This window comes from Mustela nigripes, chromosome 3, assembly GCF_022355385.1.
Source record: "Mustela nigripes isolate SB6536 chromosome 3, MUSNIG.SB6536, whole genome shotgun sequence".
NCBI lineage: Eukaryota > Metazoa > Chordata > Mammalia > Carnivora > Mustelidae > Mustela > Mustela nigripes.
This window is the reverse complement of record NC_081559.1, coordinates 20,090,826-20,114,259: the sequence shown is the minus strand read 5'-3', so window position 1 is coordinate 20,114,259 and position 23,434 is coordinate 20,090,826. Positions and strand designations below refer to the sequence as shown.

At 38.4% G+C, this 23,434-nt stretch overlaps 1 protein-coding gene across 27 annotated transcripts in view; it reads right to left on the bottom strand.

Moving 5' to 3' along the window:
- MAP2 (microtubule associated protein 2) overlaps positions 1 to 23,434 on the bottom strand; it is a 291,575-nt gene that overhangs the window by 108,664 nt on the left and 159,477 nt on the right. The window lies entirely within an intron of this gene.

The window sequence follows — 23,434 nt, the reverse complement described above, 5'->3', positions numbered from 1 at the left end:
GCTACTTCTTACTGAAGTGGTTTCTAGAAATAAGCCCACTTATATAGGGCACTAGGTTTGCTTTGTATCTCTTCAGCCATTCAGGTGTCATCATCCTCAAGACATAAATGATTTGTCCTTACAAGCAAGGGCAGAGCTCAGGCCCAATTTGAAATCTTGCTCTTTTACAACAGGTATCTAAATCTAGGCATCTCTAAGAGTTAGCACCAGGGCTGTGTGATTTCACACCTGGGAGAGCGGATGGACCCATCATATATCCTCAAGGAAGAGGTTCCTCTCCAAGCAAAGGGCCTCAAGACTCAAATTTTGATAACTGCTAATTCTTCTTCAAGACCCAACAGGAGGGACGCCTGGGTGGCTCAGTTGGTTGGATGACTGCCTTTGACTCAGGTCATGATCCCGGAGTCCCGGGATCGAGTCCCGCATCAGGCTCCCAGCTCCATGGGGAGTCTGCTTCTCCCACTGACCTTCGCCTCACTCATGCTCTCTCTCACTGTCTCTCTCTCAAATAAATAAATAAAATCTTTAAAAAAAAAAAGACCCAACAGGAAATGTGAATGTGGAAAGACAAGAAGCAAGCAGTTGGGTTGTTTCTTCTCCATCACCCTTCAAAGAAAAATGTGTATAAGGATATGAGCAGACAGGGTTTGATTCAAGCGTAACAAACACTGACTGAGCCAGGTCCTGTATTAAGTGCTTTTACATGTAATAGTTCACTTAATCTGTGAACATTAACACAGAATATGTAGCAGCAAACAAGTCTTTTAATGCATATTAAAGTTAGAAAGGCTTAACATTAAAAAAAAAAAGAATAAGGACAGAAAATTTGCAGGCGGGAAGAAACACAATAGAATTCTCCAATCCCTCATAAAATTTGATAGTTATTTTAGGAAAAAAAGTTTGCACTGCCCACACATCTGATCTGAACACAGCTTTTTTTTTTTTTTTTTTTTTTTCCACTTTAGTTAGGCTCAGTGGTTCTCAAATTTGGGATATATATAACATTATTATAGAGTCCTACACAATAACTTTAGACTACTGAAAGCATTTTTAAGGGTAGCTTTGATTAAAAGCACATTAAACATTGTAGGTTGATTTTAGAGCAAAAATAGAATGGTAGAGCAGCTGTGCATCTTGTTAAAAAGGAAAGCCTTAGGTATTTAATCAATGAATGCTAAATAGAATATCCAACTTTGTTTCTTCTTTAAATTCCCTATTTTCCTTAAATTCCTTAAAAAGCATGTTTTACACTTCATGATTTTGAAATACATGTCCGTGTATGTATCTAGGTGTGTAAATACACATTATACATGTATGCATGCATACATGTTTAAAAAACAAACAAACAAACAAGAAAGAATTGCATAGAACAAGGGTCAGCAAACTGTGGTCCGTAGACCAGATCAAGCCTGCTGCCTGTTTTTCTCAATACCGTGTTGTTGGCACATGGCCACATTCATTCATTTCTTTGTTGTCCTTGCTTGTTTCCGTGTTTCAATGCCACAGTCGAGGAGCTGTGACAGACACTGTATGGCCTTTCATGTATTTATATATGACCCAAATGTTTATTATTTGCCCCTTTACAAAAAAAATTTGCTCACATCTGTTATCAAAGAACACGTTCATCTGAGTAGTACTAAAAGCAATATTAAAAAACGAATATCCGGTCTTTTATAGTCTTTCCAAATATTAACTCGATAGTTAAATGTCAGTGAAAGTGAAATTCCAGCCCTGAACAGTTAAAAGCTAATTTCATTCTAACAGAATTGGGAAATTATTGGCCAAAGAATGAGATGATTATGAGAAAATGGCATAAAAAACTGAGTCGTAAAAATTTTAGTCATAAAAATAATGCCCCACTTACCCATCATCGTGACTTTTGGGGTTTTTTTTGTTTGTTTGTTATAAAATTAAAATGGCTATGCTTTTTTCTAGACTTTATTTTATGAGAAAGAGATAAATGCCGCCTGGGATTTATTTTTTTAAAAGCAATGTAGGGCCTATTCCATGAGGCACATAAAATTGGATAGTCATTTTATTTTATTTTATTTTTAAGATTTTATTTATTTATTTGACAGACAGAGATCACAAGTAGTCAGAGAAAGAGAGAGGGAGGCAGTCTCCCCGCTGAGCAGAGAGCCCAAAGCGGGGCTCAATCCCAGGACCCTGAGATCATGGCCTGAGCTGAAGGCAGAGGCTTTAACACACTGAGCCACCCAGATGCCCCTGGATAGTCATTTTAAATGAACACACCGCAGTTCAAAGCAATCGTTTTCATTTTAGATCAAAAAGATTAAATTACCTTAACACAGATTTCGTTATGAATATTATTTGACACAGTCTTAGTATATGATACCTTATATAGAGTGGCTGCAACATCCCTACACTGGTATTTGTTAACATTTGTTAACATGCACCAGTGTTTCAAGTCTTCACACATGTTCACTCACTTATTCCTCACCATCACCCTGTGAGACAGGTGACTATTAAAAGCCCCACTTAAAGAAAGCCAAAGCCAACAGACTTTAAGTGCCCTATCCAACATCACATAGCTAGAAAGTGGACAATCCTCTCAACCATATACCAATTCTTTTTTTTTTTTTTTTGAAGATCTAATTAATTAATTTGAGAGAGAGAGAGATAGCAAGTTCAAACACAGGTGCTCAAGAGCGGGGCGGGTGGGGTTTGGAGAGACAGCGTGGGTGGAACAGGGACAAACTCTAACCAGAACCTGTAGCCCAACATAGGACTTAATCTCACAACCCCGAGGTCATGACCTGAGTAGAAATCAAGAATAAGACGCTTAACCAACTTAACCACTCAGACCAACTTTTTAAAGACTCTGAGAATTGGTGTTAGGTCTTCAATTCTGGCTAAAGGCAATTTCAAAGAGAAAGGCATTGGGACTCAGTGAGAAGTGATATTTCACTTGTGGCAACTTTCAGTTTACTAGAAATACCTACTAAGTCCCTATTTTATTCAGTATATTCAGCTTTTTGACCAATTTGAGAATGTCCTCAACTAGAGTTCTGTCTCTGTTCTCTGCTCCATTATTCCTACCAGGTTTGCTTATGCCACATTCCAGAACCTCTTAGGTTCTGGGTGTGAAATGTTGAGAATCATGGCTGGCAACACTTGACAAAGGTAATTTGGTTAACAACTATATTTAAGGGCTAGCCTACACATAATAGAGAAGAGGGTATACGCTGGCACCACAAAATGAGTTGAGTACATCATTTAACGAGAAGCCCAAGACAGACTCTTGTTTGGCTACCAACAAAATTAGCTTTTATCAGCTGATGACTCGATAAATAGATACAGCACACTCAGTCTGCATATAATACATGTCCAGCTGTTGAGATATTTATGTGCAAGTTACATGACACCCCTTATGCTGAGGTTAAGAATGTAAGTTCATGTAGACTTAGAATCTCAGGAGGAAAATATTGGCAAGGTGTGGTGTTCTCAAGTGATGTAAGAACCCGTGTTTCATTAAGCAATAAAGTCGAGAAAAAATCTTCCCTGGATTGTTAGACCAGGATATATCACTTATTAACCCTTGAAACGTATTCTAGTGTAAGTATCACTTGGTTATTTTTCCTCTTTTCATAGACTTTGTCTGACAAGTTAAACATTGAGATGCTTGAAGTTGCTGGAATTCTGAAAAGCATTTCTGAAGGCTAACCTTGACCTCACTGGCTATCATTAGCCTACTCAGGTCTCAAATAAACAATAATAACATTGTTGTCCACCTCCTCCACCAGTCTGCTCTATGTGATTTTGAACAGTTTGTTTAATCCAGTGCACTTGTGCAGGATAACAAGATTCCATGTATTGAGGACATTCAGAATTGCCAGTACTGTTGGGGAAAGATCCACTATCCAAGTAGTCTTTAAACAGGAGAGCCGCTGCCAACATAAATCTTTTAGTCTAACAGGAACCAAACCACTTCTATTCCCTAATACATTTAGAAGCAGTTCATTATTACTACTTATTAGTAAGTGGCCAAAAGTTAGAGTGAACCAAAGTCACTGATACTTATTCAGAGAAAGATATTCCTTCCTTGGGGCTTTTGCCAAATTGCTTTTTGGAGAACATTATGTTTCTTGCAAGGGAAACATACTTCAAAATATATGAATTAAGGAGTTAACAAGAGTGCTAGTCAAAACATATGATTTCCAGTTGACCAGAGCATCTAGGTAAGATAGACAGTAAGCATCTTCCCCTTGGATTCCCAAACCTGATACTCTAAGCTATTGCTGCGGACTAGCTGGCTAAGTAGAAAGCTGGCTTAGTAGAAATTAGCTGGTCTTGTCCAAAGCACCTCAATCTGATTCAAGGCCATAAAAATAGGATACAAACGGGTGAAGGATAAAAGACTGGATTAGTCAGAAAAGTCAAGCTTAAATCTCAGAGACTTTGCACAATAAAGGTTTCTATCCTGCTCAGACAAATCCTGATGTGAGTGGAAGAATGCTCCAGGCTTGCTCTCTCCCATGATCTGAGCACATTCTTTTTGTGGCTCAACTCATGGCCTCCAAGATTGCAGTAGCAAGGGAGGAAAGCATGAGCAGGCTGCACACCAGCTCTTAAGTGCTCTAACACAGAAGTGACACATATTACCTCCTCTCACCACTCACTGGACTGAACTAACTACCATGGCTCTGCCTCAGTAAGAGGTTGAGAAAAATGGAGGATAAATGGAGCTCTGGTGGGGCTCTAGGCTGGCTCAGTTAGTAGAGCATGGATCTCTTGATCTTAGGGCTGTGAGTTTGAGCCCCACTGGGCACAGATATTACTTTGAAAGAGTATGATGAAAGGCCTAGTAGCTCCAGCTCAAGTTTCGGTTCCTTGTTGGTTGAAAAGGGTTGAAAAGGGTTGAAAAAAAGGCTCAGTGATATCAGTGAAAAACTTATTTGTTAAATTGTTAACATATGCTGACTCCAATGGAATATAAATAAATACTTTAATTTATAAATAAAATATAAGAGGCTCTGCAGTATAGAGAACCTTGGGCAGCGACAGGACACATGTGCCCGTGTTGTCACTTATTTCTATCTTAAACTTCTACTTTCTGCTCAGGATCAGAATATATGTGAAGAACTAACACTTCTTTGCTTGACAGAAAGCCATCTGTTCATTTGTTTCTAATTTTCATACAAACACTAACCATTTTTAAAATGGTAGAATAAACCAGTGCAGATCTGCAGGTTCATGTGGTACAAGGAAAAAGAACTAGGGAAGGCCACTAAGGAACCAACAGGCAGCCACAAAACTGACCTGGCTAGGAAGCCTCCTCGAGACGACACTGTTGTGTTAAAGTGTTCGGACCTCTTCTACCAACATGAAAAAAACCCAAAACCCAAATTCCTAGATCTGGCCTCTAGGGCTTCTACACTGTGACTACGCGCAACTGGTTCAACTTTATCCCCAACTTTCTACCATCGTGAAGCCTCCAGTTCCTTTGTAGACCCGTGAATTGCTCTTTTCCTTCCAGTTTCATATTTTCATTCTCTCCTTCTACAAAGTACTCTTCTTTCTCTTTTTCTTCTTTTCCTCTCTCCCACGCCCCCTCCCTCCCCTCCCAACTCTAGGTTTGTCGGCTCTACCTTGAACCGGAGCATCCTTCTCCAGAAGTCTCCTCAGCCACTTGCAGGTGTATGGCTGCTGTTTTTACTACCTATTTGGCATTCATATGAATGACCTTGTGTTGTTAACAAACTTTACTGTAATTGAAACAAATTCCTACTCCCATCCGTTTTCTGCTTTATTTCAATCCTAGAAGCCATTGATTTCTACCAAATATATGAGTTCCTTTTTTTCATAGTATTCTGAATTCAAAAGGAATACAAAGGAAGAACAAAAAATATTAAACCATATAAGAGTACACACTATACTTCAAACTAGGTTAGCATATCATCTCATCAAATCAAACTCATCAAATATCATCAAATTGTCTCAAGAAGTATTAGCAATTTGCACTTCTACTGCTGTCAATTTCCCTATGCCATCAGCAGCACTGTATTTAATGTCTGCTCACTCTACCCCACTCCAAGAAATCTGTAAGCCCTAGAAGGGCAGGGGTCATTTTCTTTTATATTTGCTATAACATTCCTTGTCTGGTGGCAAGTACCTGCTCAAGAACATCAGATGGATGAAAAATGGAGGTCTGTACTAAAGAAAAAAAAAAAAATAGAAAAGTGTGTTGATCCTTTAATTTTGTGTATACGAACTCCTTTGTTCCAAACAACGAAATCTCCTTCTCTACTTGGCTTCCTGTTTCCCTGATTTGAAAGTAGATGAGTGAATAAACATAAGGATGACAACAGTTTATTTCCCTAAACATTCTGACTAGAATTTGGTTAAGTTAGATGCTTTTAAAATTTTATTTATTTGGCAGACAGAGATCACAAGTAGGCAGAGAGTCAGGCGTGGGGGAGGGGGAGCAGGGAAGCAGACTCCCTGCTGAGCAGAGAGCCCTATGTGGGGCTCGGCCTCATGACTGGACTCAAGCAAGGGCAGAGGCTTTAACACACTGAGCCACCCAGGCGCCCCAATTAAGCTAGATTTTTAAAATAAAAAAATAACACAAACTGTGGATACGGATGCTGTGTCTGAACACTGGCCTATCTCCTACCAGCTGTGAAACACTGGACATAACTTCTAAGTTTTGGGATCCTTAGTTTTAGCATCAATACAATGGAAATTATGAATGAGATTTCCCTTATTGAGTTGCTGCAAGAATTAAATAAAATCATTTGTAGAAAGTGCTTTGACAACGGTGGAAAACTGTGAGGTCTCAGTATCAGTCTTCAGGTGGTATTTCTCATGAAGAGACAATATATTCATTTGCCAATATGTGATTTCTTAGCTTCAACTCTTCTCTTTAGTTTTGCTTAGTGGCCAAATGGCTTTTGTAAGTTCTTAGGACAGAGAGCATCTTTGAGAAGGCTTGTGCCACAGAAAGAAAGCATCTCATTTACTAACAGCCCCACGGTCACCTGCTGGGAGCCATCTGTCAACCTGCAGGAGCACTGAGAGATTTCACTGGGGAAGGAGAAGAGGCTTTTGCTTGAACCCGGGTGCCAGAGCACCAGGCTATTTCTGAGGCTATTGTGAGCACACAAATTCCAGCTGTGGTCTAAAAAAGTCAGAATTCAGCTGAGTGATGGTGTTCTTTGCCTGGCGCTCTCTGAGAACTTGAAAAAGCATGCATTTAGGAAAGGGGTCTCCACCAGAGAGAAGAAAATCCATGCTGTGCTGGAGTTATCTGACAGGAAAGATGAAATTCTGGCAAATCTACTTTTAGCCCAAAGTCCTTAAGAGCTCTAGAAGCAGAGGGATTTCACCAACTCACTGAAGTCTTGGGGAAGCATTTACAATTAAGTGTGATCTCCAGCTGATTCAGGTCCTTCATCTTTTGCTGCATATTTTTCAAGAGGCAATGTGTGATAACTTAATTAGCATAGTGGGTACTAAGATGGCACCCATTCCTCCCTGTTCTCTAATGCTAATTTGAAATCATTTCTTTCCTCCCTAAGTTATTTTCTTAACAGTGGTGGCCAACATTTTATTACTAAGGAAATTTCCAGTAATGACCCATTTTAAAAAGTGAAGATTTCTTAATTGAGTCAGAATATTACTTACTGGGTGAAAAAACACATCAAAATAACAGCTCCCCTCAACATATACTTGAATCCACTGCGTTAGCACTCCCAGGCGCTCTGGAAATTCTGTAACAATATTCATGCATGCATGATACAATAATTCTCCCACCAGTAATCTTAGAAATATTAAAACACACAAGGATATATCATTAAGATTTCACCAAACAAAAGGGGAGGGCTTTGCATAGAGATGCTGGTAACAAAAAGGGTTTGCTTCACTATAAATAGGAGCCAAAGGAGGAGGCAAATCATCTGCTGGGAGCTCTTTAAAATGTGTTTCCCCTCCTCTATTATTCTGTCAGTGGCCATGCAATTCCTCTCCTTTGTGCTCTTTTCAGAAGGGTGTTCTATTATTATGCTTTATTTAAGTGGCTTCGATTTAAGTAAATAGACACCACTGAGATGAAGGGCAGTTGGAATGGAGGAAGGAGGCAGACAGAAATCAACACAGGAGGAGAGGCACAGAGAGACAGGGACTGTGAGCTGTAGAGCCAGATTCCAGAGAACCCCAAGCACTGACTGCTCCTGCAAGGCTTTTATTGAAAGCTCCTAGTGGCCACTTAACATCTACAATCAAGCCACATGGGTCTGATTTATATAAAAACATATGAAAATAAGATTACAGTCTAAGCTTAAAAAAAAAAAAAAACAGCATGGGAACCAATGTGGTTGCAAATATTCCAGCTGCTCTAATTACTGTTGTTGCAAAGGAAATATGAGGGCTGCTGCTGCCTCGCTGGGGTTCTCCTGGGCTCTCTCCTGGGACTCCATCAGCCACTTTGGGTATTTGCAGGTACCAAAGTTTGCTTCAGAGGTCGGGTTTTACCCTCTCACTGAGGATGGTTCTTAGAGCTCCCGAAGAGCCAAAGAGGAGTCAATAGTCTTTCAGAAAAGTTACTGAGAGTTTAAAAATGGGTTATCTTTTAAAATTGTGGTTCCCACCAATTACATCAGAGAAGTCTTAGAGTCGTCTAACTCCACCTGCAGGACCCTGCCTGACTCCCACTGACCACCCCCACCTCTGCAGGATCTTCCACACACTAGGAAGGCACCTTGGGAGTGTCTCCTGTGCGTTAAAGGGATCCATGTGATGTAGAAAACAAAGGCAGAAGAAAAAAATATTGAATTTCCTTACTACCTAAAGCCCATTGACAAGTCCTTGAAACAGGAAGAATGACATTCTTCTATGAGCTCAGCTGCCTTGATGTTAATACTTTGCTAAGGGCAAAAGGCAATCTTAGCCTGACCCCCAGGATCCTGAAAGTTTCCTTTGATATATAAAAGTTTCTTTGGAAACTTTCTTTATCTCTTCCCCCCAAAACACATGGTGACAATCATCCCCTAAATATATGACCCACCGATACATATAAACCACATAGCTCAGGTTTTATTAGACAGTAGTAAATGACCTTTTCCTAACACTAGCTTGCCCCCTCAAGGTCCTGGAAACCTTGCTTCCAAAATTCCTTAGAGACTTAACGCTATCCCTAACCCTCGTCCATCTTGAAAGAATATAATGGGCCACTCCTCCTGACCCCGGCGCAGCTCTTTCTGCTGGCAGGTCCTGTCCCTATGTTTTTATAAAACCACTTTTTTGCACCAAAGACACCTCAAGAATTCTTTCTTGGCCATTGGCTTTGAACCCTAACATTTTTCCTGTATCACATGCACTATCATAAAAGACCTCTACCATTCATTTCTCACCATGGTCTATTTAATATTCTCTCAGTCATCCAAGAAATTACTGACTATAAATGCCGACGGAATAGCAAAGTCAGTTTCCAGCAGGGACCACATGGAATAGCATTTATGCCATTATATGACATATATGACCTGTCACAATGGATCCAGGGGCAGTTTCTGGTTTTCAGTTTCCCAGACACTTGGTTTTGAGTGTTATATAAACCAACAGCCATTTCTCTTAAAGAATTCAACAACTAAAATCCTTTTCCTCAAAAAGAAATAATCTGTGAAGACATTTAAAAAGAAATAATTATTACCATAAAAGTCAAATTAAATTTCTTAATCTAATGAATTCATAACTGAAGTGCAAATACATTTTTAAATGATAACTAAGTTGTTTTTAGTCACTCTCAAAATTATGAGAATTGATTATGTCATATTCATGATTTTGGCAACGAGGTTTGAACTCTTTTTAAGTAAATGCCTATAAAATAGACATGATTGTAGGTTTTTTTTAATTGAATAATTTCATTATTTGTGCCTAATAAAGGTGTTGACTGAGATGAAGCATAATTCAGTCATATAACACACAAGTATCACAGAGCCAACTCTCACAAGCAGAAATCTTGTAAAAGCTCTTATTTTAGGGGTGCCTGGGTGGCTCAGTGGGTTAAGCCTCTGCCTTTGGCTCAGGTCATGATCTCAAGGTCCTGGGATCCAGTCTTGCATCCGGCTCCCTGCTCAGCTGGGTCTGCTTTTCCCTCAGCCACTCTCCCCTCACACGTGTGTGTGCGCACACGCACACACGTGCACACACATGCGCACGGACACACACACACTTAGTTTCTCTCTTTTTTAAATAAATAAATAAAATCTTTTTAAAAAGCTCATATTTTACAGAAGCCCAACAAACTGTCTTCCAGCTTCTTTATCCAATTACACAGAACTTTTTCCCCTTCCTTTCTTGGTAGTGATACATACTAGTAGATTTTAGAGTCACCAAAAAATGTGATGGAATATTTGGATTTCCTTTGTATTCTCTGCTTATTAAATTGTAACAACTGGAAACAATTTTCTCATATGCACACTACTCCTGCCTGTAAAGTGCTACATCTGGAAGCTTCTTTTAGAAATGTGTCAGACAGTTGCATTTAGCAAGAGAGGCTCATGTGTTAGACTTTGTTCATTAAATATCTGCAGTTTAGTTGATGACGATGATTTCAGGGGATGATGACTGGGGCTGTTAGACCCACACATGACTCCATTAACTTTCTTTTTTCTGGATACTTCTTGCAGTGGGTCACTGGTAGAATGGTTACAGCAAGGGGCTGCTTAACAGAGCGGAGAGAGTAAGGTTTTAAGAGCCAGCCAGACCTCTGTGTAGAAAGTTATTTAATTTCATCAGGCATAATTTCTTCAGCTATAAATTGTAAATAGTAATATCTACTTTCACATGGTTGCACATCACAATCACCTGAGATCCTGCTTAAAAATTCAGAGTCTGGGATTCCATACCAGGCATTCTGTTCCCAGATGTTTGCAGTGGCTGCAAGAAGCTACAACCCTCACAAGTATTCAATATGATCTCCAAAAGGGTGATCTGAAGACCCCAATTTGAGAAATAACTGCTATATAATAAATAACTAATCTTATTAGCATAATAAATTTTTTTTACTAGGTATCATTTTTTTTTTTTAAAGGAGGATGTAGTTCTCAAGATACTAGCTTAGTAATAGCTGTTAGTTTAAATGTTGTTAGTTTTGTTATTTTTAATTGTATAGGCTTAAACTTCTATTAGTGATATAAAGGAATCCCAAATATTTTTCCTGGTGATTTATAGGTTGTTTCTCTTCTCAAAAAAAATCTGGTTTTTAGCTTTATTTGTGTGATAGACTCTTTATAATAAGATTTAATGAAAGCTTTGGATCTATGCCCATGTAGGCATGACCTTTATTTATACAAAAGCTTCCTGTGTCCCATTCAAATACTGCCTGGGAGCCCAGAGACCTCAAGTTAAAAGCAATTGGCCTAAAGAATTAGATATTAACCATTTGCAGCTTAGAGAACTATTTCTGTACCCTTGAGATCTTACAGGTCTAAAACATGGTTATTGTGCAATGGAAAAAAATGTGACCTTTATATATCTATTTATTCTCAAGTAGCTTTGATTGCTTATTCTGTAGGAGGTTTGGAAAGAATAGCTCTTTACAAAATTGAATTGGAGAATTCTAATAAGGAGGCTGTTTATTCTGTTAAAATAACACAAGCTTCTACTTTGGATAAAAAAGAATTCAGTAAAAACAAACTTTAAATGCCATAGATTCTACCACAAGTTTTGGTAAAAGAGATGCTTATTACCCAGCAAATTTTATCTTTTTAAATGCATCTCAGCCCTGGGAGGAATATAAGGCAATGCCCATTTCCTTTTTGCTCACATTATTCTGGGATGAAAATACTTCAATGATCCAATGCTCTTAGGAAAAAGACTAAAGTCATTACTTTGTCCTGGAATACTGTTTCACCAGGACTTACTTCTCTCTCTAGCCTCATTCTATACTATGCCCCCCCTTATCTTTGTCTTCTGCTTTACTAGCCTTCTGCCATTTCCCCTTATATAGCATGCTCCTGTAGCTACAGTGCCTTTGAATGTGCTTTTGCTCTGCTTGAAATTCTCTTTTCTATCCTCTTTGTCTAAGTACTTATTCATAGATCATAACTAAATTACACTCCTTGACCAGATCAGTTCATGAATCTCGCCTTCATATTACAGTTATAATAGTTCTTATTATTGTCCTAATTTTATAGTTATTTATATAATTATTTATTTTATGGTTATTCCCCCATTAGACTCTAAGCTTCCTGAGGACAAAGACCATAACTGTTTTTGCTACCCAGACCATAAGGACTTGGTACTCTATACTTATTTATTAACCATATAGAAGAACAAATTTTAAAAGTTTATATCATTTTGTTATTTACCTAACATCTATAAGAATCAGAAACCTAACAGCTTTCTAGCTAAATGTCTAGGAATACCTCTTTTGGCTTTAGTTTCAGTGTACAAAAGGAGGGCATTTAACTAAATAATCACTGGGTTTGTTTTCAGTTTTAAAAATCAGTGACTCAACAACCCAAATATCCATCAATTAATGAATGGATTAAGAAATGTAGTGTATTCACTGGTGAAATATTATTTGGTCATAAAAAAACAATGAAGTGCTGATTCTTGTTACAACATGAATGAACACTTGAAATATTATGCAGAGTAAAAGAAGCTTCTCTCAAAAGGCCACATGTTGTATTACTATATTTACATGAAACGTCCAGAAGAAAAGGCAAATCAGAGACAGGAACTAGACGAACAGTTGCCTAGAGTCTAAATGAGGTGGAAATGGGGAGTGACTGCCAATAGGTATAGAGTGTTTTTTGGAGAATATGATGAAAATGTACTAAACTTAGGTAGTGGAGATGGTTGCGTATCTCCAAATACACTAAAAATCACTGAGTTGTATAATTTGGAAGGCTGAATTTTTGTATGTGAGGGAAGCTCAGTAGAGCTGATACTAAAAAATATCAATGACTCAGTGGCTATATTAATTCATGGTTTTAATATTAAAATCAAAATAATTCAGTAAACATTATTTGTTTTGAGAAGTTTAAGTTTTCCAAGAGGTTTAAGTATTTCTGAGTATTTTTTTAAAAAAATTATTTATTTATTTTAGAGAGAGAGCGCAAGCCCATGCACATGCCCACGAGGTGGGGGGAGGGGCAGAGGCAGAAGGAGAAGCAGACTCCTGGCTGAGCAGGGAGCCCAATTTGGGATTGGATCTCAGGACCCTGGGGTCATGACCTGAGCTGAAGACAGATGGCTCAGACAGACTGAGCCACCCAGGCACACTCATTCTGAGTATTTCTTCATTGGTTATTATACATTAAACACTAAGTAATACCTTGTCTTCTTAGACCCTGCTTAAAAAAAAAAAAAAAAAAAAATGCATGAAACACCCCCCCCCTCCCAATTTCAAGGAGCTTATATCATTCTATCTGGGATGGTAATTAACTATAACACAAAGCATACGGTAAGAGTACAGATGAAAAGTACAAATCAGGGACTGTCCTGAATCAAATGAGAGATCATGTTGAATGTCAATTATTCAAGACAGCACGGTATTTCAGATAAACTTTATAGTTATATGTGAGTTGGACAAGCAAGGATGAGTAATAGAAGAAACTGAAACAACAGTAGAAGCAAAAGAATAGAAGCAGGAGAAGATGTGCACCATGAGAACTAACAGTGGTTGGTACACAGGGAATTTGGGGGATGGTTGGGGCATGACAGAGAGCTTGGAATCTTATTGGGAGAATGTATATTTATTCCACAGTAACAGGGGTTTCTTGGAGGTTTTAGGTAGTTTAGGTTTAATAAATCATGGAGTTTTAGGAAGATTAATCTCGAATTGAAATGGAGGAACTAATCAAATGTATGTGGAACAAGGATCTTGGGATTGACCAATAGTCTTGGGATAGACCAACAGGAGGGTGGCAGGATGAGGAAAAAACTAGCAAAGACAATAATGAGAAAAAAGATGTCAGTGTTGCAGACTCAAATGAAAAAGTGGTTTCAAGGAGAAATGGGTGGCCGCTATGCATGTGCACATGCATGCTTTTACACATGTGCACAGTATTTAATCTCCGACAGTCTTCTCATAGTTTATAACTTGTCTGAAGTCTCACAGTCAGTAGTGGGAGACAGAGTCAAGACCAAAATCGGTTTTCAGTTTTCTTTCCACAGCACTGTTGCTATGGCAAAGAGAGGTCATTCAGTCTAAAGGCTGAATGATTTTTTAAAATAAGACAGCACAGGAGATCTCTCAAAAATGTTTTCAGTGAATAGAAGGGTGAAAGAAAAAATCTAGCAAAATGCTATGAAGACAACAGGACAAATAAGAAAAGAGGCAGTAAGCGGGATGGACATGTTCAAGGAGTTTGGATAGCAAGGGGGAAAAGGAGATAGGACCTAGATATACAGATTTAAGCAATAAGCTTTTAGCTTGGGACTTTCACAGTGAGGATTCTAGAGTCAAAGGAACCAGGCTGGTCGGGATATAGTGATGGAGCACACTCCCAGGGGTAAGGCAGCCACAGGATGTTATTACATTGAAGACCACTGAAAGGGGTGGCAGAATAATGTATTATATTTCAAAATATGTTTGGTATAGACTGACCCTGGGATCAAATTTTATGTACTCTCTTCACTAATTCATCTTAGTCAATAGAAGAGTTGTATTTAAGTATTATCTCTTAATTTAGTAGAAGGGAAAAAATTAAATACTCAGCACATCCCTCAACTTTTGAAAATGTTTTAATGATAAGTTGTAACCCATATTTATACAGTTCCCAGATTTTTTTGAAAGTAGAATACCTCCTACTTGGAAATGTACCTTAAATATGCCCAGTGTAATATAAGAAGTATTGGTGACTGAATGGGCTTGCCATTAGTTTATATACTAACAGGCAGATGTGTTAGTTTTTCTGCTCATTAAAAGTAAAACAACTTAAAAATACATTTAAGGTTTAAAAATATTTCTGCTGGGATTTAATAAGAACACAATAGCAAATGATATATTTAGTATCATCAATTAGTAATCATTAATTTAGTATCATTAATCAATTATATGATATATAATTAGTATCATTAATATTATAAGTTTAGTGATGTCCTCTTAAAACACAAATATGGAATCTTCTTTATCATGTGTCACTACAGTTAGCATTTAACATTCTGCTGTTTTTGTTTCTTTAAATGACAATTTAATTATGCAGTTAGTTCCAAAAAGGAAAGACAGCCTCATTGATAGATGCAAAAGCAAATGACTCATAGCCATGATCTCAACTATCAAATGTCATAATTACTTATTGCTTTCAAAATGATATCACCAAAATAAAGGAAAGAATTTGTACAGACTTTTCAAAAGCTTCTCTATATGCCCAACTTAATCAGAGGCAGATGCTAATTAACTGGCTTCTGAACCTGCTAGAACTTTAACACCAATTTGCTTATTCCTTTTTTCTCATGTTAATATCAAGCGGAACAACTTGTCCCTTTACTGAATCTGAAAACAAAACATGTGTAGTCATACCCAGCCACTCTGCGTGGGTAGTTTTTACCCATGGACATATATTTAAAAACAGTCTTTAAGTGATTTTCTGAAAGAGCCAGAAATCAGAAAGACTGAAAAACTCATTGCTAATGGTCTTCCATGGTGGTGTCAAGTAAATGGGTGATTTCTTTAAGAAAAGCCTTGATATATGATTTTAAGTGAGGGAGACCATTTTACAAATTTGGAAAATTTATTTTCTATTGGGTCGCCTCATCATAACATGAACATAGATCTAACTGACCATTTATAAAATGAGCATCCACCGAAACATCCATCCATCCCTTGGTTAACAATAGCTTTTTCTTAGAATCAGCCTGCAGGAGGAATTAGAATGGAAAAATTTCTATGCAGGGTTATAATAAACCTACTTCCTAATGTCTAATTGTATTTTTTTCAAACTAATGATTGCCTCACACTTTTTTTTCCCACTATGTTTTTAATGAAATTTGATCCGTGTTTATGGAGGTTTCATATTAAATGTCCTTTTCCTATATCAATTATTGTCAGAGAATGAAGCTATTTTATACATGTCGAATGCAAAAGAGCTCATTTTGAATAATTCCATTTTTATAACTGCTTTTTTTTGTTGTTGTTGTTGTTTTTAAAGATTTCATTTTATTTATTTGACAGACAGAGATCATAAGTAGGCAGAGAGGCAGACAGAGAGAGAGAGCAAGAAGCAGGCTCCCCACAGAGCAGAGAGCCCGATGTGGGGCTTGATCCCAGGACCCTGGGATCATGACCTGAGCTGAAGGCAGAGGCTTCAACCCACTGAGCCACCCAGGCACCCCCTATAACTGCTATCTTAAAGTCATACAGAACTTCCTAGGATACTGACTGGAGTCTCACCAAAATAGCTGAGTAGAAACTACTGACAAATAGAGTTAGAAGCATCTTGAATTTTAAAAATTGTTTTTTATAAGACTTAGTGACTTTTACCTAAATATCTTCTTTATAGAGATTATTTATTCACTGGTGCGTTTTCTCTTTCAATCTCTTTCTCTCTCTCTCTCAGTATATTTCCACTACACTAGCTAAAATAAAGTGGGGAATTCTGGACCATGTTTAAAATCTTCATCTCTCTGATTATGCCTAATACATCATAACTATACAGTCTTGTTCATCCCCTGAAGTTTTTAGGATTTCTGTGGGGAGGCCGTTAGATGTGGGAGTTCATTTCAGTCTGCAGGGTATTGTTTTTGGAAAATTTGCCAACACTAACACTTTGTCTTTCCTGTCTCCATATACAACATGCCTGGCAAATTATAATTATCAGTATTTTCTTTTACATAAGGATAATTATTTGTTACTTTACTTAAGCAGTAAAAGAACCTAACAGTGTTCTCCCCACAAACAAGACTCATATGCACAGGGTTATTGGCCTGCCTGTCTGCATAATATGGAAAAATCCCAACTGCTCTCCATAAAACAGACTTTCACTGTAAGTTACTCCAGCAAAATACCAACCACAATTTTATGGAAATCCTTTACTAGGAGCTTCCAAGAGAAAAAGAGATAGTCACATTAAGAAGAACTCCCTTTTTTTTTTTTTTTTTTTTTTAGTTATAATTCTATTTTAACTATGATGTTCATACCTGACAACAAATGAATCACTAAAATGAATATTGGTAAAATTCTTGAGACCCGGAGTAAAATCCTTTTTGCTACAATTTATGATTATGTAGATAGGGCACTGAACTCCCTTGTGTGACAGTCATTGTAGTTAATGCAAGAGCCAAACTACCAAATTAGCTCATCTGGATTAGGGCAGATTAAGACAGGGATTTGTACAGCATTCTTGTTTCAAGGGCACTGGCCACAGATTTAATGAACACCTTGGCATCTACTGGGAATACTCACTTGAAGCTATGATTAAACAAACGCAGTCATTTTCAGAGTAAAATCTGCTCATCTTTCTTGGTCCCCACCTTAATCTATAGCCTTCTTTTTAGTATCTCTCATTAACGCTGAAGAGATCCAGTGAATCTCAGAGGCAAATTAATGCAAACTAGTGAATGCACACAATATGCAAAACAAAATCCTCTAACAGACCACAGGACCTGCCATGGCTCAGCAAGCAGAACCCTCAGCTTGCTGGAATGTGTAACATGTTCCCCTAGGCGATTGCTCATTCCTCTGTCCAGCAAAAGCAGGACATCTGTGGCTTTACCTTGGCGCTATGCAAACTTCCCCAAATCTGTCTTTTTGCCACCTGAGCACACACATCCTTTAGATGGTTACATCAACTCTGAAACCAGTAACAACACTCGAGGGTTGTTCCATTGGTGAAAAAAACAGAACAGTTGCTAAAAAGAAGGGCCCTCTTATATAGCATTACATTTATTTCAAAAATTGAGATTCTACCAAAAATGTGCAAAACTGCAGCCATTGGAGTATTTGGCTACAAACAGGGATACAAAGAGAGAGCAAAGGCTAAACAGGGATGAAAGAGAAAGGGTGACCCCTCTCCCCACTTAGCTACTAACATTGAGCAAAATGAACTGCCCAGCATCAAACAGAAAAGCTTTGAAAGCACACCCTTAAATGTTTTCTCTGTGCCTGTTTTTCTCTTCTAGATACGAAAAGTCAACGGAACATCATTAGGGAGGATATTGTTCATGTACATGCCATTGACTGTGCTAAGCTCCACTTTCAAGTTTGTACATCAAATGAGACAATAATGATGAAGGTATACTAGAGGCAATAAAGCTCTCTCTACTAATTATTGATTAGTGTCATGGTCTTCTTAGGCATCAGTCACGGGGTACATACTAGGTAGAAAAAAACACAATAGCTATGCCACATTGTTTCCCCATTGTACTTTAGCCTTCAATAAATTAAAGGGTTTGTTTTTCCCAGACATGTCTTGGCCTCAGGTCTGTTTGGAAAGGCAATCCTGTTGAACCAACTACCATTGTGCCCATGCTTGAAGTCAGTTTGACTCCTGGCTAGAGTTAGATGAAAAATGGCTGTGCACAGCCCATGATCTACTTATTAAGAATATTTCATCTTATCTTAAAAACCTTAAGAATTTTTTTAAAAGATTTTATTTATTCATTTGAGACAGAGCATGAACAGTAGTAAGGCGGAGGGAGAAACAGACTCCCCTCTGAGCCAGGAGCCTGACATGGGTTTTGATCCCAGGACCTGGAGATCATGACCTGAGCAGAAGGCAGAAGCTCAACCATCTGAGCCACCCTGGTGCCCCAGGATATTTAAGATTAAACAGTTTCTGTTGTACGTGGACTCCGTTCAAGTCATTGATTTTTGAACACGAGATGTCTGCCTGAGTCTTCAGCCTCCCTCTTAGGGCTGCCAGAGGAGTCTGGTTACCAGAGTGTGTCTTGCCAGGCTGCTTCCTAATCCAGAAAACAGGGAAAGTTATGAAGCCATTTTAAAATTTGGTAGAGAATTTCCAATGCATAATATTGATTTTAGAGAAGTAACACCAAGCCCCATAGGAAGCACTTCACACTTAGAAAAATCCGATCGGAAATCTGGTCTAGTTTTGGTGTGCTCAAAATCCACTAAGGTTTTTATAAGAACCTGAGTCTTCTTGGTCTCTTTCAGTTGTGAGGAGAGCTGCTTCCTGTTCAATGAGCTGATGAAAAGAGATTCCTAGTGCAAATGTGTACTTTTATCAGTAGTAGGTATTATTTGTCAATACTAGTAATAGAAGTTTGGGGTCTATTTTTGTTTTCATCCTCCTATTTAACACTAGCTCTTCAAAGTCCTGGGATCCTGAACCAGGGAGCTGACGGAAAGCTCAATTCTTCTGACGGCAAAGGGAAACCACGATGGCTCTTGGTCTGGCGGAAGCAGATCATGCAAAGAATGATCAGCCACACTTAGTTCATGACTGAACAAGTAGCCCACTGCCCCTTGGCATCTTTTGCTAATTCTCTCTAAATGTATTTGAGCAGGGAAAAAAAAAACCTAAAAGCTTTTATATTTGTTTTAAAAGTCAATTATGGGGCAACTGGTGGCTCAGTTAGTTGGGCGTGTGCCTTTGGCTCCCATCATGATCTCAGAGTCCTGGGAGGAGCCCCAGGTTGAGCTCCTTGTTCAACAGGGAGTCTGCTTCTCCCTCTCCTTCTGCCCCTCTGTGCCATTGGTGCTTTCTCTCTCTTTCTCTCTCTCTCAAATAAATAAAATCTTTAAAAAAAAATTATATTTTTACCCCCAATGGTAAGTGACATCTGCCAACTTTTTTCATTTTAACTGAGAGTGGATTTGCTTCATGTTGAGGGAATATAAAAAGCAAATAGTTGGGCCTCGCTTGAGCTGACCTGAAGGTAAGGCATTTTGGTCCATTTCCTTTTTAAAGTAGGTAAAATTCAAAAGCCAAACAACTAATTTAGAAAAACAACAACCGTACTCTATGCTTGAGTCAGATGTTGTATAAATTAGTTTGAGAGATTTTTTTCATACCACAGGTCTGTGACAAAAGGAATTCATGAAGCTGAACCTTAAAGTTTAGGAGACTTAATGCATGTCACACAAGTAAACCACCTCTTTCCTCAAATGTTGTCAAGTTAGTTTGTTTTACAATTTAATTTTAATTTGTAGATATAAAGTATAAATCTTTAAGATTTATTTTAAAAATATTAGTACTCCTTTAAGGAGACTAAGATGCTGAATACCCTTTATCCTTTCTTATCTGCAGGTCTTATTTGGCAGAAAAATACATTGCCAGCTAAATGTAATTTGACCTTCCTAGAACTGTTTTATAGTAGACTCAAGAATCATTATTGATGAAACCAGAATCAATCAGCAGTCTTCTCATTTACACACTTGGTAAGTCATGAGCGACACATGGGGAACAAACATTGAAGAAATAAAAACTCCCAGGAGCACAACTTTATAGCATATTGACTCCCAAGTCTACTGCATTTCGAACATAATTCATAAGAGTTCATTTTCTTTCTAAATAAGGAGTAGCTATTTACCTTTTTTTTTTTTTTAAATAGCAAAAGTTATTAAATATCTTATAAAGATAAGTAAATTTTCTCTCTGGATACAAAATTTCTTTCCCCAGAAATATGAAATATGGTTAAAGTTAAGTCTAAAAGGAAATTATTATTTTTTGTGAGATGTAGAATGAATGACACACTTGTTCATGAAATGTTCTGAAAATAATCCCCTCCATTATTACAACTAAAGAGAAAAACAAGGAAAAACTGGAAAAGATTAATTGACTATCTATAAGTAGTGTTTATCACTAACTATAATTAAAAATAACTGTAATACCAGCCACTATTATTCACCACCTCCAAGTACCCAATTGTAGTAGAAAGTCATAAGTAGAGTCTGTTTTACCATCTAATTTTTATTTGTAGGTACAAAATATGAGTCTTTAAAAAGGAAGATGTTAGTACTTGATACTTGACAATCTTGCTTGCATTTCATAATCCATGTGACATTTGTTTCTCACAATTTTGAAGTCAGGATTATTGACTTTTACTGGTGAGAAGCCTCTCCCTACAGAGTTACTGGGCAGAATACACAACTGTCAGTGAGAGAAACCTCAGCCTGAGCTGATCAAAGCCATCAGCCTCTCAACAATATGCTTGCTCAGTCATAAAAACCTGAGCACGAATCTGTGCACATGAAGAAAGCATCACCTTAACCTTCAGGAAAGGTGCTATGGTCATAATCCTGGCTCAACTAATTTGTTGAGTCCTGCCGGGAGGGAAGAGCAGAGCATATGAAATCAGATAGCGGAACAACACTAACAATTGGGGGGGGGGGGGGGGGGGAGGCGACCAGCCTGCAAATTCCTAGCGGCTGCCTCCAAGCTCACCCCTGAGTCCCAGCTCCACCAGCCCTGCAAGGAGGTATGCTGCTCTTTATTCTGCAATAGGGACTGACAACTTCTGCAAAACAGAACAAGTGTGAAGCAAGAGGCAGTGTGGAAAATAATGCCTCACTAAATTTACCTTTCTTGGAGTTAGGCAGTAATGGACCCTTGTAGCTTTGGGGATTGGTAGGGATTTTGATGGTAAGTTGGGAGGGAAAATGTTTATCCAGGATATGTTCTGGTGGCAGACATCCCTGGAAGCAGGCTGTAGAGAAGACAAATCCTATTAAGCCAGCTGGGAGGGCTGAGAGCAGCTGGTCGGTCTGGAGGCTCAAATAGATGGAAAGGCTCAGAAAAATCTGCATTGCAGATAAACCTCAGGGGAGACAGCTGAACTCTTAACATCTCCCCAAGCCAGCTTCTCTCCAGAGATCAGAGTGGCCTCAGGTGGTGTAATTGAGAACCTATATAATTTCCAGGCCTTTCTGCAGAACTTGAATGATTTAACATAATTTCGTCTTTTGCCTTGCTGCTTTTCACCTGTTTATTTACTTATCTATGGCAGTAGAGTGGGCAGGAAGGAGAAAAGTGGCACGATAAGCAAAACTGTATAGTACCTTCAACAGTTCTCCTACAGGTCTTATCTTTTGTTAATGTTAAGTCTTGTCTTTATCAAACTTACATCCCTCAGCTTCCAAACAACATAAAGAAAGAGCCAAGCATCTGCCTTATCTGCTGCAAAGAGGATGAAGAAATGAAAACTTAGAAAGTCATAATAATCGCTACCAATTACAGGGCTTCCACTCTGTAAATTACCTTTGTTAACTCCTGCTCAGGTTGGTAGTGTCGCTCCTGTTTTATACAACTGAGGCTTGATAAATTCCCAGTTTCTCACAACTGATGAGGGGCAGGGCTTTGCTTTGAACCCAAGGGTATCTAACTTCAAAGTCTGTACTTATTTCATTATATTGTAACAGCGTTTGTTACATGCCTTTAGTGTGCCAGACATTCAGCTTGCAAAAGGCATAATAGCCACAGCCTCCAGAAATGCCTGCTGGGTTGGGATGAAGGCATTATAAAAAATAGCTTTTTAAATTGAGGCTGCTATGACTTAAAAAAAAAAATTCTATAAGACTTTATATTTTCTAGAATGTGTTCCCTCCCAAATTTAGAATTCTGTTAACAAATAACAGTAATTAAAGTCTAGCATATGATTACAAGAAAAGGAAGTCGTGATAGAAAGGGGGAGGGTTGGCAACATGGTACTCCAATCTTAGATACATGTCATCATACACTCGCCAAACCCACTGAAAGGACAGCACCAAGAGTGCATCCCAAGGTAAGCTATGGACTTCGGGTGAATTACGATGGTAAGCATTCATCTTTGGTGGGAAATGTGCCATTCTGATGACTGATGCTGATCCTGGGAGGGGCTATGCATGTGTCGGGGAAGCAGGTACATAGGAAATCTCTGTACTTTCAATTTTGTTGTAAACTTAAAACTGTTCTAAAGAAAAAAAAAATAAAGGGGTGGGAATAAAGTAAATATCTAATTGAAAGGAGAGCACACATCCATGGTTTTGATGATCCACAGGATGGATGGGATTTTGCTAAGTGGAACTTTGGAAGAGATATCAGATATGCTTTTTAGGGAAAGAGAACAGAATAAAGGATCAGTCTGTTAGTCAACATCATTATTTGAGCACCTACTGTCCCAGTTCCCTCACCAGGTTCTGGGATTCTGGTTAAGAATGAGGCATACGGTCATGGAGTTGCCGGTCTTGTGGAGGAAACATGCATACAACTGATAAGTACAAATGTAAGAAATACAGAGCACTTTGGGAGTGTGTATTAGCAGACCTGTGAGGCCAGAGGTGGAGAGAAGGCTTGCCTGGGAAATCTCAGACCTAACCAATGACTAAGACTTAAATAAGTGGGAGTAAAGCAGGAGGCGAGAGGTGTAGAAAGAGTGTTCCAGGCAAAGAGAATAAAAATATGTGTAATAGCCCGCAGGTAACAAAGCCAGGATGGGTGGGGAGAGTCACCAGAGGACCAGATTCGTCACTTAATTATGAATTCCTTGGCTTTAAATACAGAAATATCATGATTAGATTGTATTTTTA